Below are 16911 nucleotides of genomic sequence, written 5' to 3'. Positions count from 1 at the left end.
GGGTGCGTTCCCTCCTTGACTCAACACTGAGAATTCCGAGGTGACTTAACCTGGCATCAACCATTGTTGTCCTAAGGTGGGTTTTAATCAATTTTAAAGCTGAGAAGCTTCTCTCACAAGAAGCACTGCTGACTGGTGTAACAACAGAAATCTTATAAAGTTGAAATAGCTCATGGAAGACCTCCATGAGTTCTAGAAACACAACAAAGTCAAGGAGTCTGAAGTCTGACCACACTGACTCTGACTAGCCTCAGGTAGGGAGCTGCTCTTAGGGTCTGGTGGTGATGCAAGGGCTGGGGTCTGTTTGGACCCGATCTGCCTGTTTGTGCTTCTTTAAAAAGAAGTCTGATATCTCCCCCTTTCTTTTCATGTTTACTTGACCCTATGCAAAAATAAGACAGTCTATGGTTTCATCTAAGCATCCAATTACCCACATTTTAGTCCAATCTCAATCTTAATTACAAATCCCAATTATCATAACGGTACCTTAAAATCAACTACCAGCCTACATTACTAGTTAGATCATGGCTAGCCCTACTCTGCAGTAAGTAACTTCGCTAACTATAATTTCTTACACCTTCACGATTGCAAACAGGCTATCTGAAAATTGTGGTAATCTTTTGAGTAATGTTAACAGATTGAAATCTAACTGAGTTAATGGATTTCAAATTGCTGAATGATAACTTGCTGAACACTGACAACAGTAGCTTACTAGTTACACCACATTAGCTAAACATTCGTATACTGTAACTTACGACACTGAACTCTATATGCGTGTATTACTAGCACAGATGTAAGCATAATGTTGGGCCAAATTGGGAACACATCTCTCTTATCTGATTAACTGTCTGTTAATGGAGCCAAAGCTCTAACGTTTTAACTTATACAGCGACTCAACTTTTGTAAAAGTTGTTCAGGAAACCTATACCCGATGCTAAACCTTATAACTTACTTCAAATATGATGCTTTCGCCAATCGCGAAAAGAGCTCGTGGAGCTGTGGAAATATTCTCTCTTCTTCTGTATGTTCTTCTTATTCTTATTCTTACGTATCTCGCAACCAACATTAATATTCTCTCTTCCTCGTCCTTGAATTTAAAACATCAAAACAAATGCTTCTTTCAACAAGAGGTGAAATGAGATGTCAATCAGCATCAAACATTTTGGGGTAGCAGCCGGGGTGGCCAATCAGATGTCAGGGGTGTCCAGTGCCACCCTGGACACCCCTCTGACACCCCCCTGCCTATTGCTGACAGGTGTATAAAATCAACCACACAGCCATGCAATCTCTATAGACAAACATTGGCAGTAGAATGGCCTTACTGAAGAGGTCAGTGACTTTCAACGTGACACCGTTATAGGACACTACCTATCCAACAAGTCAGTTCATCAAATTTCTGCCCTGCTAGAACTGCCACAGTCAACTGTAAGTGCTGTTATTGTGAGGTGGAAATCTCTAGGAGCAACAATGGCTCAGCCGTGAAGTGGTAGGCCACACAAGTTCACAGAACGGGAGCGCAGAAGGCTGAAGTGCATATCACGTAAAAATCGTCTGCCCTCAGTTGCAACACTCACTACCGAGTTCCCAACTGCCTCTGGAAGCAACGTCAGCACAAGAATTGTTTGTCGGGAGCTTCTGAAAATGGGTTTCCATTGCCGAGAAGCCGCACACAAGCCTAAGATCACCATGCGCAATTTCAAGCGTTGGCTGGAGTGGTGTAAAGCTCGCCACCATTGGACTCTGGAGCAGTGGAAATGCGTTTTCTAGAGTGATGAACCACGCTTCACCATCTGGCAGTCTGACGGATGAATCTGTGTTTGGAGGATGCCAGGAGAATGCTACCTGCCCGAATGCATTGTGCCAACTGTAATGTTTGGTGGAGGAGGAATAATGGTCAGTGGCTTTTTTTCATTGTTTGGGCTAGGCCCCTTAGTTCCAGTGAACATTTGCTGCTCTTAGCGAACATGTGATTTGAGTTACCTTTCTATCTAATAGGCTATGTTAGAGTTTACACTTCCTCTTCCAATTATAATGTGGGGAGCTAAACATATTGAAAAACTATCTACCAAATCTATTCATTTTAAACGGTTGATTACTTCTCCTTGCCATTATCATTCATCTGATGATGAGAAAAGACGTGATGGTGCTTCTGTTATGATGGTGTCCCTGGGTCGCAGGTTTTCCCAGTATGTCCCTTGGCAGGAAAAGGTTGAAGACCCTTGATCTAAACAAGCACATACAGTATGTACATTGTGGACACAGTGGTAAACTGTGGGGTGTTGGGTTGAGAATGCTGAGATGGACACAAAGACAGGGAGTTTCTATTCAGAAAACATGACTTTACTATGCAACAAAAATAAACAACACCAAAATAACTTAGGGTTGGCTCGGTCCTTCTTCTCCTATTCGGCTCCGTGCCTCTGTGGGATGTGTTCCCCTCTGTTGGCTCACTCCTTGCCTCTCTCTTTGTCCTCTTCACGGTGTGCCACGGTGCTCCATTTATGTGGCCTGCACGTTCAGTTGGCACTCTCCAACTGAATGTTGGCAATCTCCCAGCCTGTGTACTCCCAGCAGAGGGAGCCAACGTCACGGCACGCACCTCCCCTCTATCACCAACCCCTGGGGTAGACCTCCCGGGATACCACACACCTCCCCCTTAGCCCTGACTGGGAGGAAGGTGTGCTCAGGGTTAGGGTTGCATTATTCGTGGAGAGGGCATCCGCATTGCCATGCTGGACCCCCAACCTGTGGATGACAGAGAAAGAGAATGACAGGAACCAGCGGGTGACGGGGTCATTCGTGTCCTTACCTCTTGCCATCCACTCGATGGGGGCATTGTCAGTGATCAGGGTGAACTTCCTACCGAGGAGGTAATACTTGAGTGTGTCCTGCACCCACTTCATGGCGAGGGACTCCTTCTCGACAATCGAGTACTTCTTCTCCCTCGGGAGGAGCTTCCTGCTGACATGCCAAGAGTGTTCAAGGCTGCCATCAAGTCAAAGGGTGGCTACTTTGAAGAATATAAAATATAAAATATAAATATAAAAGACTTTTTTGGTTACTACATTATTCCATGTGTTATGTCATAGTTTTGATGTCTTCACTATTATTCTACAATGTAGAAAATAGTAAAAATAAAGAAAAACCTTTGAATGAGTAAGTGTGTTCAAACTTTTGACTGGTACTGTACATGATGGGGTGCTCCTTGTCTTCCTGCTCCTGGGACAGACGTATCTGTCTGGACCAGGAGTTTTTTTAATCATTATTATTCTTTTTTTTTTAATTGGGAGAAGTCCGGGGTGACGAGTACCGGGTGCGAACATAGTGCGTCCTTCAGGGCCGGGAACGCCACCTCTGTGTCATCCGTCCATCGCACCATCTGGGGTAGGCATGCCTTCATTATGTCTGTGAGGAGAGAAACTACTGCGGCAAAGTTAGATACAAATCGACTGTAGTAGCCTGCTAACCCCAAGAATGACTTCACCTGCCTTTTGGTTCGGGGGACCGGCCATTCCCTAATGGCGGTGATTTTTGTTCTTGGGGGCTTCACATTTCCCCGCCCGATTCGATACTCCACCTCAGCGTAACCCAGCTTGCACTTGTGGGGGTTTGTGATCAACCCCACATCCCTTAGCTCATCCACCACCAATATTGAAGTCTTGATTTTGTCTAATGTAACGGTTAGCAAAATTAGATAACTAAAGAAAGCATTGTTTCTCTGCATCAATGTCAACTTGTTTTTACATGGCATTGTAGATTTTAGCTGTTTAGATTGTATTTTGGATGTTTTAGTGTATTTTCAACGCTTTCAGATTATGCGTCAAAAAAAATTGTGCTCTAAAACCTGGTTGTCTGCTTTCCACCAAACACTGGGAGATGAATTAGCCTTTCAGCAGGACAACAACCTAAAACATAAGGCCAAATCTATACTGGAGTTGCTTACCAAGAAGACAGTGAATGTTCCTGAGGGGCAGAGTTACAGTTTTGACTTAAATATACTTGAAGTACTATAGCAAGACCTGATAATGGTTGTCTATCAATGATCAACAACCGATTTGACAGAGCTTGAAGAAGTTCTTAAAATATAATGGGCAAATGTTGCGCAATCCAGGTGTGGAAAGCTCTCAGAAAGTTATCCAGAAAGACTCACAGCCGTAATCACTGCCAAAGGGGCTTCTACAAAGTATTGACTCAGGGGTGTGATTTTTGGCAAATATCACCAATATTCTATCCTCCTATTTCCTGCTTACAAGCCAAACTAAAGCAGGAAGCACCAGTGACTCGGTCAATAAGAAAGTGGTCAGATGAAGCAGATGCTAAGCTACAGAACTGTTTTGCTAGCACAGACTGGAATATGTTCCGGGATTCTTCCGATGGCATTGAGGAGTACACCACATCAGTCACAAGATTCATCAATAAGTGCATCAATGACGTCGTCCCCACAGTGACCGTATGTACATACCCCATGAACCATCAAACAGGCAAAGCATCAATACAGGACTAAGATTTAATCGTACTACACCGGCAAACTATTACAGACTACAAAGGGAAGCACAGCCACCAGCTGCCCAAAGACACAAACATACCAGAGGAGCTAAATTACTTCTGTGCTCGCTTCGAGGCAAGTAACACTGAAACATGCATGAGAGCACTAGCTGTTCCGGACGACTGTGTAATCATGCTCTCCGTGGCCAATGTGAGTAAGACCTTTAAACAGGTCAACATTCACAAGGCCGCAGGGCCAGACAGATTACCAGGACGTGTACTTCGAGCATGCGCTGACCAACTGGTAAGTGTCTTCACTGAAATGTTCAACCTGTCACTGACTGAGTCTATAATACCAACATGTTTCAAGCAGACCACCATAGTCCCTGTGCCCAAGAACACTAAGGTAACTTGCCTAAATGACTACCGATCCGTAGCACTAACATCTGTAGCCATGAAGTGCTTTGAAAGGCTGGTCATGGCTCACATCAACACCATTATCCCAGAAACCCTAGACCCACTCCAATTTGCATACCAACCCAACAGATGATGCAATCTCTATTGCACTCCACACTGCCCTTTACCACCTGGACAAAAGGAACACCTATGTGAGAATACTATTCATTGACTACAGCTCAGCGTTCAACACCATAGCACCCTCAAAGCTCATCAATAAGCTAAGGACCCTGGGACTAAACACCTCCCTCTGCAACTGGATCCTGGACTTCCTGACGGGCTGCCACCAAGTGGTAAGGGTAGGGAACAGCACATTCACCACGCTGATCCTCAACACGGGGGCCCCTCAGGGGTGCAGCCTATAGGAGGAGGTCAGAGACCTGGTCGTATGGTGCCAGGACAACAACCTCTCCCTCAAGATGAGCAAGACAAAGGAGGTGATTGTGAAACACAGGAAAAGGAGGGCCGAGCATGCCCCCATTCTCATCGACGGGACTGTAGTGGAACAGGTTGAGAGCTTCCTGTTCCTTGGTGTCCACATCACCAACAAACTATCATAGTCCAAATACACTAAGACAGTTGTGAAGAGGGCACGACAAAGCCTATTCCCCCTCAGGAGAATGAAAATATTTGTTATGGGTCCTCAGATCATCAAAAGGTTCTACAGCTGCACCATCGAGAGCATCCTGACTGGTTGCATCACTGCCTGGTATGGCAACTGATCGGCCTCCGACCACAAGGCACTACAGAGGGTAGTGCGTACGGCCCAGTACATCACTGGGGCCAAGCTTCCTGCCATCAAGGACTTCTATATCAGGCAGTGTCAGAGGAAGGCCACCCTAGTCATGGACTGTTCTCTCTACTACTGCACAGAAAGCAGTACCGGAGCGCCAATCGAGGTCCAAAAGGCTTCTTAAGAGCTTCTACCCCCAAGCCATAAGACTCCTGAACAGCTAATCAAAGGGCTACCCAGACCCCTCTTTTACGCTGCTGCTACTATCTGTTAATAATCTATGCATAGTCACTTTAACTCTGCCTATACGTACATATTACCTCAATTACCTCGACTAACCGGTGACCCTGCACATTGACTCTGTACCGGTACCCCCTGTATATAGCCTTGCTTGTTATTTTACTGCTACTGTCTAATTATTTGTTATTTTAACTTTCTATTTTTTTCTTATCTATTTTTTACTTAACACTTTTTTCTTAACTTGTTGGTTAAGGGCTTGTAATTAAGCATTCACTGTAAGGCCAACATCTGTTGTGTTCGGCACATACGACAAAAAAAAAATATATTTTTTTTTGTGAGACAAGGACGGATCCCGAAGGGTCCCAGGGCCAGGTCTTCTCTCAAAAACGTCTGTAGAGTCCGAATCTGTTTTCCTTCCTGACGCTGACAAGCCACACATGAGAAGTTACAAGGTAAGGAGTTCTTCTAAACTCAGCAAAAAAAGAAACGTCCTCTCACTGTCAACTGAGTTTATTTTCAGCAAACTTAACATGTGTAAATATTTGTATGAACATAACAAGATGCAAAAACTGAGACATAAACTGAACAAGTTCCACAGACATTTGACTAACAGAAATGGATTAATGTGGCCCTGAACAAAAGTAACGTTCGTATCTGGTGTGGCCACCAGCTGCATTAAGGGATTGTGCGTTCCTGATGTAACTCGGGCAGTTGTTGTTGCCATCCTGTACCTGTCCCGCAGGTGTGATGTTCGGATGTACTGATCCTGTGCAGGTGTTGTTACACGTGGTCTGCGACTGCGATCAGCTGTCAGTTCTGTAGCGCTGTCTTTGGTGTCTCACAGTACGAACATTGCAATTTATTGCCCGGGCCATATTTGCAGTCCTCATGTCTCCTTGCAGCATGCCTAAGGCACGTTCACACAGATGAGCAGGGACCCTGGACATCTTTCTTTTGGTGTTTTCAGTCAGTAGAAAGGCCTCTTTAGTGTCCTAAGTTTTCATAACTGTGACCTTAATTGCCTTGTTTGTAAGCTGTTAGTGTCTCAACAACCGTTCCACAGGTGCATGTCCATTAATTGTTTATGGTTCATTGAACAAGCATGGGAAACAGTGTTTAAATCCTTTACAATGAAGATCTGTGAAATTATTTGGATTTGTACTAATTAACTTTGAAAGACAGGGTCCTGAAAAAGGGACGTTTCATTTTTTGCTGAGTTTACATAGAAGTTCATGGATATTTTACCTTTATTTAACTAGGCAAGTCAGTTACAAACAAATTCCTATTTTCAATGATGGCCTAGGGACAGTGGGTTAACTGCCTTGTTCAGGGGTAGAACAACAGATTTTTACCTTGTCACTTCAGGGGATTCAATCTTGCAACCTTCCGGTTACTAGTCCAACGCTCTAACCACTAGGCTACCTGCCGCCCCATCCCAGGACATAGTGTCTTTAATTCTGTTTTAAGCTCACATACAGTAGTGGCTGTCACAAACTTAAAACTCCACACAGATGTCACTGACTAGTTGAATATTCATTTCCCACTGAGCAAACAATTTCTGCAATCTTATAAAGTCATTTATATCAGGTGTTTGTATGGCGGACCTTTTTTAAAAATTGACATTTGTCAATAAAACTCATGAGTGGAACTGTTTATGTGAAATTGTTTTGTGTTCTACTTGTAGTCCTGGCTGTCCTGAAAATAAAATAGTAAAACACTTTATTGTGATGCTAAATATAAGGGACATGCAGATAAATGAAAGAAGTGAAGAAAATGCAGATTTTTGCTGGGGTCTTCAGGTCTGATGAGGTTTTAATTAACCTGTAATGGAGATACTTTTCTGTTGATAATGTGCGTCGTCTATAAATATTCCCCCCTCCCCCTACATTAGAGTCCAGATGACAGAGGACTTCACAGCTGAGCACATCACATCATGTCACATTAGCACAGAGAGAGTGTGTGTGGTTGTGTGGTGTGTGTGTGTGTGTGTGTGTGTGTGTGTGTGTGTGTGTGTGTGTGTGTGTGTGTGTGTGTGTGTGTGTGTGTGTGTGTGTGTGTGTGTGTGTGTGTGTGTGTGTGTGTGTAGGTGTGTATGTCCATGTGTATGCATGCGTATGTCAGTGCATGAATGTGTACCAGAATCTACAAAATTAGAGCAGCTGTGGTATTCATTGCGTCAAAACAGTGTCAAAAAGATGACTTCAGTACTACCAAAGACCACCAGAGAGCAGCAGAGAGTAATATTGCGCTCATTGCTTTATTAAATCACACACAGGCACATTGTAAGGCACAGGTTTGTTATGTGATAAGGATACAGCAAGTGTGTGGTTTAATAACACAGGGAGAGCCCATCTACTGTATTATGTTTACTGTTGAGTCAGTCAGTAATGTCGTTTGACGCACTACTATGATACTGGCAGTGCATTGATCGGTCCCCAGTTATCAGCAACACTATCATTGATTTGTGTTAGGTCTGTTTGCAGAGTGGACGCCTCACCCCTGGACAACTACCGCATTTACGCAGCAGACAATGAAGCTAATGTGTACTTTAACACATAATCAGCCACACAACAATGTCTTTTTCCATAACACGGTGATAAAACCAAGAAAAACGGAAGCAATCCACTTTCAAAAACGTTATCTTAACTCACGTCACTGTTTCTTGTACAATTAATAAGAATTGCCACATTTACCTGGAGCTAACTCTGCAAATAGCACTGCTGGGTGATTTAAAAAGTCAGTCAATCGATTTTTAATATAATAATACTTTTAGCAAAAAATTTTATCTTTAATTTACAGTCTGTTGAAACCATAAGAATAGAAAGGTTAAAAATGTTTGTGAAACATCACATTTGAAAAATATGTGGAAAATAGAAATCAAAACTGGATGGTCTTCAAAGATATAGGGGAGGGGTTAAGGATAGCTGAAGGATAGGACTAAAAACAAACAAAGATAACTATTGTAAAATATACTGTGTCTGTAAAATGTATATTATATTTATAAGGTGCAAGTAGTCCATTAGTTTACTCCAATTAGGGGAGGGGTGGTATGGTTAGGGGGAAATAATAAAGGAAAATAAATGTTAAATATATACATATTTTATATATTTCCCCAAAAAAAGATATAGGAAATTGGAAATGAGGCCGACAATTCCATTGATGGAAGCCACAATCTGTCTGCACTATTAAAGCTGATCATTCTTTAAATGAAGGAGTTAATCAGCATCAGTGGACTGTAACATAAATGATGCTACTGTTCACTTAGGGCTTGGAATTTCCTCAGTTGGTCAATTGTTAGAAATGCCTATGTCTATTTTTGTCATGGAAAATGCAAGACAATGTGGAATAACTACTATAAGACTGACTGTGAGATGGATACTTCAGATGTTTCATTGTCAACTGTTTATATCCTTGGGATTAACTGTTCTCCCATGGTGTACTTTGTCTCCTGGAAGATAGTTCAATAACAATGCTTTCAAGGATAAAAATATATGTTATGTTTTATTTAATTGAATCGAATTGAGTTCTAATTGGAATTTGTGGAATTGTTGGGGATAATATTGAATTGGAAATTGAATTATTGGAATTTACATAACATTGGAATTGAGAGGAATGTATTATCTCTGAATTCAAAGACTGACCTGGAATTTGAATTTAATTTAATTTAAAGGGGGAGGGAATTGAATTAGAATTGAATTGTGGAATTAACTTGTAAACAAACTATTTAGTGCAAAAAGTGTCAATGCAGATTGTCCGAGTAGCTATTGGTAAACTGTTTAACTATTTAGTCTTATGGCTTGGGGGTAGAAGCTATTCAGGGTCCTGTTGGTTCCAGGCATGGTGCACTGGTACCGCTTGCCATGCGGTAGCAGAGAGAACAGTCTATTTAGGGCCTTCCTCTGACACCGCCTGATTTAGAGGTCCTGGATGGCAGGGAGCTCGGCTTCAGAGATGTACCACGCTGTACGCATTACCCTTCGTAGCGTCTTGCGGTCAAATGCCAAGCAGTTGCCATACCAAGCGGTGAAGCAGCCAGTCAAGATATTCTCAATAGTGCAGCTGTAGAACTTTTTAAGAGTCTGAGGGCTCATACCAAATCTTTTCAGCCTCCTGAGGGGGAAGATGTGTTGTCGTAACCTCTTCATGACTGTGCTGGTGTGTGTGGACCATGATAAATCGTTAATGATGTGGACACAGGAACTTGAAGATCTCAACTCGCTCCACTACATTACACTTCCTGTAGTTGTCTGTAGTCCACAATCAGCTTCTTTGTCTTGCTGATGTTGAGGGAGAGGTTGTTATTCTGTCACCACACTGCCAGCTCTCTGACCTCCTCCCTATAGGATGTCTCATTGTCGTCAGTGATCAGGACACCACCGTGTCGTCGGCAAACTTAATGATGGTGTTGCAGTCGTGGGTGAACAGGGAGTACAGGAGGGGACTAAGCACGCACCTCTGAGGGGCCCTCGTGTTGAGGGTCAGCGTGGTGGATGTGTTGTTGCCTACCCTCACCACCTGTGGGCGGCCTGTCGTGAAGTGGGAGGTGGGAGGGAGGTGTTTAGTCCCAGGGTCTTTAGCTTAGTGATGTGTTGGAAGACACTATGGTGTTTAACACTGAGCTGTGGTCAATGAACAGCATTTTCACATAGGTGTTCCTCTTGTCGAGGTGGGAAAGGGCAGTGTTGAGCGCAATAGAGATTGCATCATCTGTGGATCTGTTGGGGTGGTATGCAAATTGGAGTGGGTCCAGGGTGTCTGGAATGGTGGTGTTGATGTGAGCCATGACCAGCCTTTCAAAGTATTTCATGGCTACAGATAGGAGTGCTACGGGGGGATTGTCATTTAGACAGCTTACCTTGGTGGTCTTGGGGAAAGGGACTATGGTGGTCTGCTTGAAACATGTAGGTATTACAGTCTGGTTCAGGGAGAGTTGAACATTTCCATGAAGACACTTGCCAGCTGGTCAGTGCATGCTCTGCGTACGCATCCTGATAATGTTAACCTGTGTAGTTCTTACTCATATCGGCTACATAGAGTATGATCACACAGTCATCAAGAACAACTGGTGCTTTCATCTCATGTATGGTTCAGTGTTGCTTGCCTCGAAGCAAGCATAGCAGGAATTTAGCTTGTCTGGTAGGTTTCTCTTTGTAATCCGTAATAGTTTGCAAGCCCTGCCACATCCGATGAGCATCAGAGCCAGTGTAGCAGGATTCAATCATAGTCCTGTAATGATGCTTTGCCTGTTTGATGGTTCGTTGAGGGCGTAGAGGGATTTCTTATAAGCGTCCGGAATGAGTATCTGGCTCCTTCTAAGTGGCAGCTCTAGCCTTTAGCTCAGTGCGGATGTTGTCTGTAATACATGGCTTCTGGATGGGATATGTGGGGATGAAGTCGTCAATGCACTTATTAATTAATGAAGCCAGTGACTGATGTGGTAAACTCCTCAATGCCATCGGATGAATCCTGGGACATATTCCAGTCTGCATTAGCGAAACAATCCTGTAGCTTAGTATCTGCTTCATTAGACCACTTCCATATTGAGCGCTGGTTCTTCTTGTTTGAGTTTCTGCTTGTATGCAGGAATCAGGAGGATAGAGTTATGGTCACATTAGCCAAAAGGAGGGTGAGCTTTGTATGCTTTTCTGTGTTTGGAGTAAAGGTGATCTAGAGTTTTTTTCGTCTGTAGTTGCCAGAGGTGTGGACTCGAGTCACATGACTTGGACTCGAGTCACAAATATGATGACTTGCAACTTGACTTTGACTTTATCACCAATGACACGTGACTTCGACTTGAGCCTTATGACATGACCTGACTTGATTCCCTCCTCAAGCCCAAATATTTAAAATGATGCTATTAAAAAATGTGTACAGCGTATCAACTCTTCATTTAACAGACTACAGTTTGAATCAGACAACAGCCAATCAAATTGTGCCAGCTGAGAAACAGTTGTGCGTGGCAGTGCAGAGGAAGGTCGGCGGGTGAATTCAGATGGAGCCCTTGGAAAGATGATACCCAAAATTATTTTTTGGGGATATAAAGACGACGCTGTATCAACAAAAAAATTACAGACGGAGGTGCAACAATTTCCAACTTTGTTCAACATTTGAAGCTACACAAACAACGGTAAGTAATGGCTAATATAGACAACAGCTATATATTTTTATTACTTTACTAGTGTAGGCTAACGTAACGTTAAATCAATGAGCGGGAACGTGCGGGAACGTGATCATTGCACCCAAGATTGAGCTACAACTGGCTAGGCAGTTGGTAGCTTAATCCTGCCTGATGTTATTGCTTGTTCCTAAAACCATTGACATACGTTAGCCTACTGTAACCACACAGAGAGTGTGTGTTACGGTTGGGTGATTGTGTACAAGCCTACATCGCCTGATCACTATTGGGGGGTGTGTCTGTCTCATGGCTACCCATGTATTTCCATGGAAATATAACGTTTATTTGGAAAGCAATAAATATGTAGATATTTTTAAAAGCATTCATGATTAGCGTAAATGTAATATACTAACTATTACTCTTGTTAAAAATATGAAATGGTATTACATTTGGTGAAGAGCACATTATGACTTGTTTAGGATTCAAAACTCAAAGTTAAAGACTTAAGACTTGACTTGATACTTGACGGTCTTGACTTGAGACTTGACTCGGTCTTGCCTGTCTTGACTTTGGGACTTGACTTGGAACTTGAGTGCGAAGACTTGAAACTTACTTGTGACTTGTAAAACAATGACTTGGTCCCACCTCTGGTAGTTGCACACCTGACATTCTGGTAGAAATTAGGCAAGATGGATTTCAGTTTTCCTGCACTGAAATCACAGGTAACTAGGAGTGTCTTCTCTGGGTGAGCATTTTCTTGTCTGTTTATGACCCTACAGTGCATTTGGAAAGTATTCAGACCCCTTGACCATTTCCACATTTTGTTACATTACAGCCTTATTCTAAAATGGATTAAATAGTTTTTTCCTCATCAATCTACACACAATACCCCATAATGACAAAGCAAAACCTTATATATATATATTTGCAAATGAGTTAAAAATATAAAACTTAAATATCACATTTACATAAGTATTCAGAGCCTTTACTGAGTACTTTATTGAAGCACCTTTGACAGCAATTACAGCCTCAAGTCTTCTTGGGTATGACGCTACAAGCTTGGCACAACTGAAATTTGTGGAGTTTTCTCCCATTCCTTTATGCAGATCCTCCCAAGCTGTCACGTCCTGACCAGTAAAGGGGTTATTTGTTATTGTAGTTTGGTCAGGACGTAGCAGGGGGTGTTTGTTTTATGTGGTTCGGGGTTTGTTGGGCTATGTATTTATGTAAGAGGGGTGTTTGTTTAGAGTGTTCCGCGGTTTTTGGTCTATGTTCTAGGTTAGTGTTTTTCTATGTTTAGTCTAGTTTTTCTACTTCTATGTTTAGGGTTTGTTGATTGACCTTCAATTGGAGGCAGCTGTTCCTCATTGCCTCTGATTGAAGGTCCTATGTATAGGGGTGTTTGTGGGTAGTTGTTTCCTGTTTTGTGTCTGTGCACCTGACAGGACTGTTTAGTGTCGTTCGTTGTTTTGTATACGTGATTTGTTTGTTTTTCCTTCTTTTGATTTAATAAAGAGGATGAGTATACACGTTCCCGCTGCACCTTGGTCCAATCCTTACAACGTCCCTTACACAAGCTCTGTCACGTTGGATGGGGAGCGTCGCTGCACAGCTTTATTAAGGTCTCTCCAGAGATGTTCGATCGTGTTCAAGTCTGGACTCTGGCTGGGCATCTCAAGGACATTCAGAGTCTTGTCCCAAAGCCACTCCTGCATTGTCTTGGCTGTGTGCTTAGGGTCGTTGTCCTTCGACCCACTCTGAGGTCCTGAGCTCTCTGGAGCAGGTTTTCATCAAGGATCTCTCTGTACTTTGCTCCATTCATCTTTCCCTTGATCCCTACTCGTCTTCCAGTCCCTGCCCCTGAAAAACATCCCCACAGCATGATGCTGCCACCACCATGCTTCACCGTAGGTATGGTACCAGGTTTACTCCAGATGTAAAGCTTGGCATTCAGGCCAAAGAGTTCAATCTTAGTTTCATCAGAATAGAGAATCTTGTTTCTGAGGCCTTTTGGCAAACTCCAAGTGGGCTGTCATGTGCCTTTTACTGAGGAATGGATTCCATCTGGCCACTCTACCATAAAGGCCTGATTGGTGGAGTGCTGCAGAGATGGTTGTCCTTCTGGAAAGTTCTCTGATCTCCACAGAGGAACTTTGGGGCTCTGTCAGAGTGACCATCGGTTTCTTGGTCACCTCCTTGACCAAGACCCTTCTCCTCCGATTGCTCATTTTGCCAGATGGCCAGCTCTAGAAAGAGTCTTGGTGGTTCCAAACTTCTTTCATTTAAGAATGATGGAGTCCACTGTGTTCTTGGGGACCTTCAATGCTGCAGAAATGGTTTGGTACCTTTCCCCAGATCTGTGCCTCAACACAATCCTGTTTCGGAGCGCTACGGAGAATTCCTTTGACCTCATAGCTTGGTTTTTGCAAAAATTTCAACAAACCTGTTTTCACTTTGTCATTATGGCGTATTGTGTGTCGATTGATGATGAAAATGCTTTATTTAATCCATTTTAGAATAAGGCTGTAAGATAACAACATTTGGAAATAATCATGGGGTCTGAATACTTTGTGAATGCACTAGCTTGTTGCGGTTTTAGTGCCAGCATCAGTTTGTCGTGGTAAATAGACAGCAATGAAAAAATATAGATGAAAACTCTTGGTAAATAGTATGGTCTACAGGTTATTATGAGGTATTGTAACTCAGGCAAGCAGAACCGCAAGACTTGCTGAACATTAGAGATTGCGCACCAGCTGTTGTTAACAAAGAGTCACACACCTCCTCCCTTGAGCTTACCCGACACTGCCCTTCTGTCCTGCCGATGCATAGAAAAACAGCTAGATGTATATTATCCATGTCTTTGTTCAGCCACAGCTCCGTGAAACATAGGATATTACAGTTCTTTAGGTCCCTTTGATAGGATAGTCTCGAACGGATCTCGTACAGTTTGTTCTCTGGTGATTGTCCGTTCACCAATAGAACGGAGGGTAGAGAGGGTTTATGTACTCACCTATGTAGTTCCGTCAGGGTGCCCGCTCATCGGCCTCTCTTACCAACGTGTGGGCTCGCTATGGGATATTAAGTTAACAAATAAGGGTTGATGTTTAGTTCCCATCAAATATTACCACCAGTAGAGGAGTGTTGATGCACAATAATCGCTAATCCCAGTTAGAGTGCTGTGTTTGTACAGTATGAGTATGTGAGTACAGTACATGGGTGCCTGTGTGCGTGTGTGTGTGTGAGAGAGAGAGAAACGACAGGGAATAGAGAGTGGGACAGAGAGAGAAGAGTTGTCATTGAATTGTTTTATGTGATTCATTTCTCATCCTATTTATGTAACTATAATCCAATTGAATGGGAGGATGTAAACAATAAAAAATAAATATGGCAATGACGAACACTGAAAGGAGGAGGAGGAGGGAGTGAGCAAACAGAGGACAGGAAGAGAGAGAGAGCGGGAAGGAGTGATAGGGAGGGAGAGGGAGTAGACTCCAGATGGAAACCGAAATTACATTTATAACCTGAGCAGAAGGTTAGGTTTGGCGAGAAGACTGTCGTCATTCTGACTCCCATCAGCCAGTGTGAGGTGAGCTTCTCATTCTGTAACTACTTAACAGCTTTTGACACTTTGGTTGTCTTTAAACTAGTTGTGTTTGCCGTGATTAATGTAAATGTGAATGTGTATTTCTAAGTTTGTGTAGATGTCAGTCTAGGACGTTGTAACAGTAAACCACATTACCCTTGTGTGTGCTTTAAGTGGTTTCCTGGGGGGTCTGAGTCTCTTGCTGTATTCTGACAATCGTAAATAAATAATGGTCTCGAAAACCCGACCCTAGGCAACACAGTGACTCGGTTTCAATGATGGACTATTTTGGTATAGTGGAACTACTGACTACATCATTACCTACATCATTACTTTATACGCTTGATTAAAACACAAAATAGTAACTAGCAAGATGGAGATCACAGAGGTTCTTTAAGAGTGCTTTTCTCAAGTGGCTAGTTTGCATCATATACCTTCACTACAACCACTGCACAAGTTCTGCAAACTTTGGTTTTGAATTGTGGCGTTCTGGCATGTCTGCTTGGTTATTGGTCGGGAGAGTCCCACCATTTTTTCTCTCTCTTATCGATGTAGGCATGACAGAGTTCCTCTATGCCTATAGAGTCCATAATTGAAACCAGCCCCTTGTCACTGTGTTGCCTAAGGTTGGGTTTTCATGACAACTCAAATACAGTGTAACAAAAATGTTGAATGATGCTATGTTTTGAACATACTGTGTATTTGGCTGGTCTTCTGCAGTTCGGAGAAGTCTCAGGCTCACATATGTACTGTACCTTTGTGCGTTTGTGTGCCTGGGTGTGTGTCTGTCACCTTTGTGTACCTGGTCAGGGTACTCACCATGAAGAGAATGACATTCCTATCCATAATTATGTATTGCTGAGTTGTACAGATCTGGGACCCATGATGTAATTCCCTTACAGTAATTATGTTACCGGATGTAAATCCACTTTACTTACTGTAGTTCAATAACCAAAATAGATTTTTTCAAACTCAAGATGTCATGTAATAGACGACAATCCATTGTTTCTGCACAAATCTTTTATGCGACCACATTTTTAGAAAACGTTGGGACGGCAGGTAGCCGAGTGGTTAGAGTGTTGGGCCAGTAACCGAAAGGTTACAATGTGTAAATCTGGTTGAGCGAGTGCTGGTTGAGAGAATGCCAAGAGTGTGCAAAGCTGTCATCAAGGCAAAGGGTGGCTACTTTGAAGAATCTCAAATATAAAATATATTTAGATTTGTTTAACACTTTTTTTGGTTACTACAGGATTCCATATGTGTTATTTCATAGTTCTGATGTCTTCACTATTATTCTAC

At 42.7% G+C, this 16911-nt stretch overlaps 1 protein-coding gene across 2 annotated transcripts in view; it reads left to right on the top strand.

Moving 5' to 3' along the window:
- The first annotated feature begins 15241 nt into the window (after positions 1-15241).
- The window catches only part of hrh2b (histamine receptor H2b), a 28299-nt gene continuing 26629 nt past the window's right edge, over positions 15242-16911 (top strand). For both annotated transcript variants that reach the window (XM_045716958.1, XM_014196571.2), the window contains exon 1: positions 15242-15615. The gene's annotated coding sequence lies outside the window, so the exon portion shown is untranslated. The remainder of the gene's footprint in view (positions 15616-16911) is intronic.

This window comes from Salmo salar, chromosome ssa04 (assembly GCF_905237065.1).
Source record: "Salmo salar chromosome ssa04, Ssal_v3.1, whole genome shotgun sequence".
NCBI lineage: Eukaryota > Metazoa > Chordata > Actinopteri > Salmoniformes > Salmonidae > Salmo > Salmo salar.
Note: the sequence above shows the minus strand (reverse complement) of the source record. Positions and strands in the feature narration are given on the sequence as shown.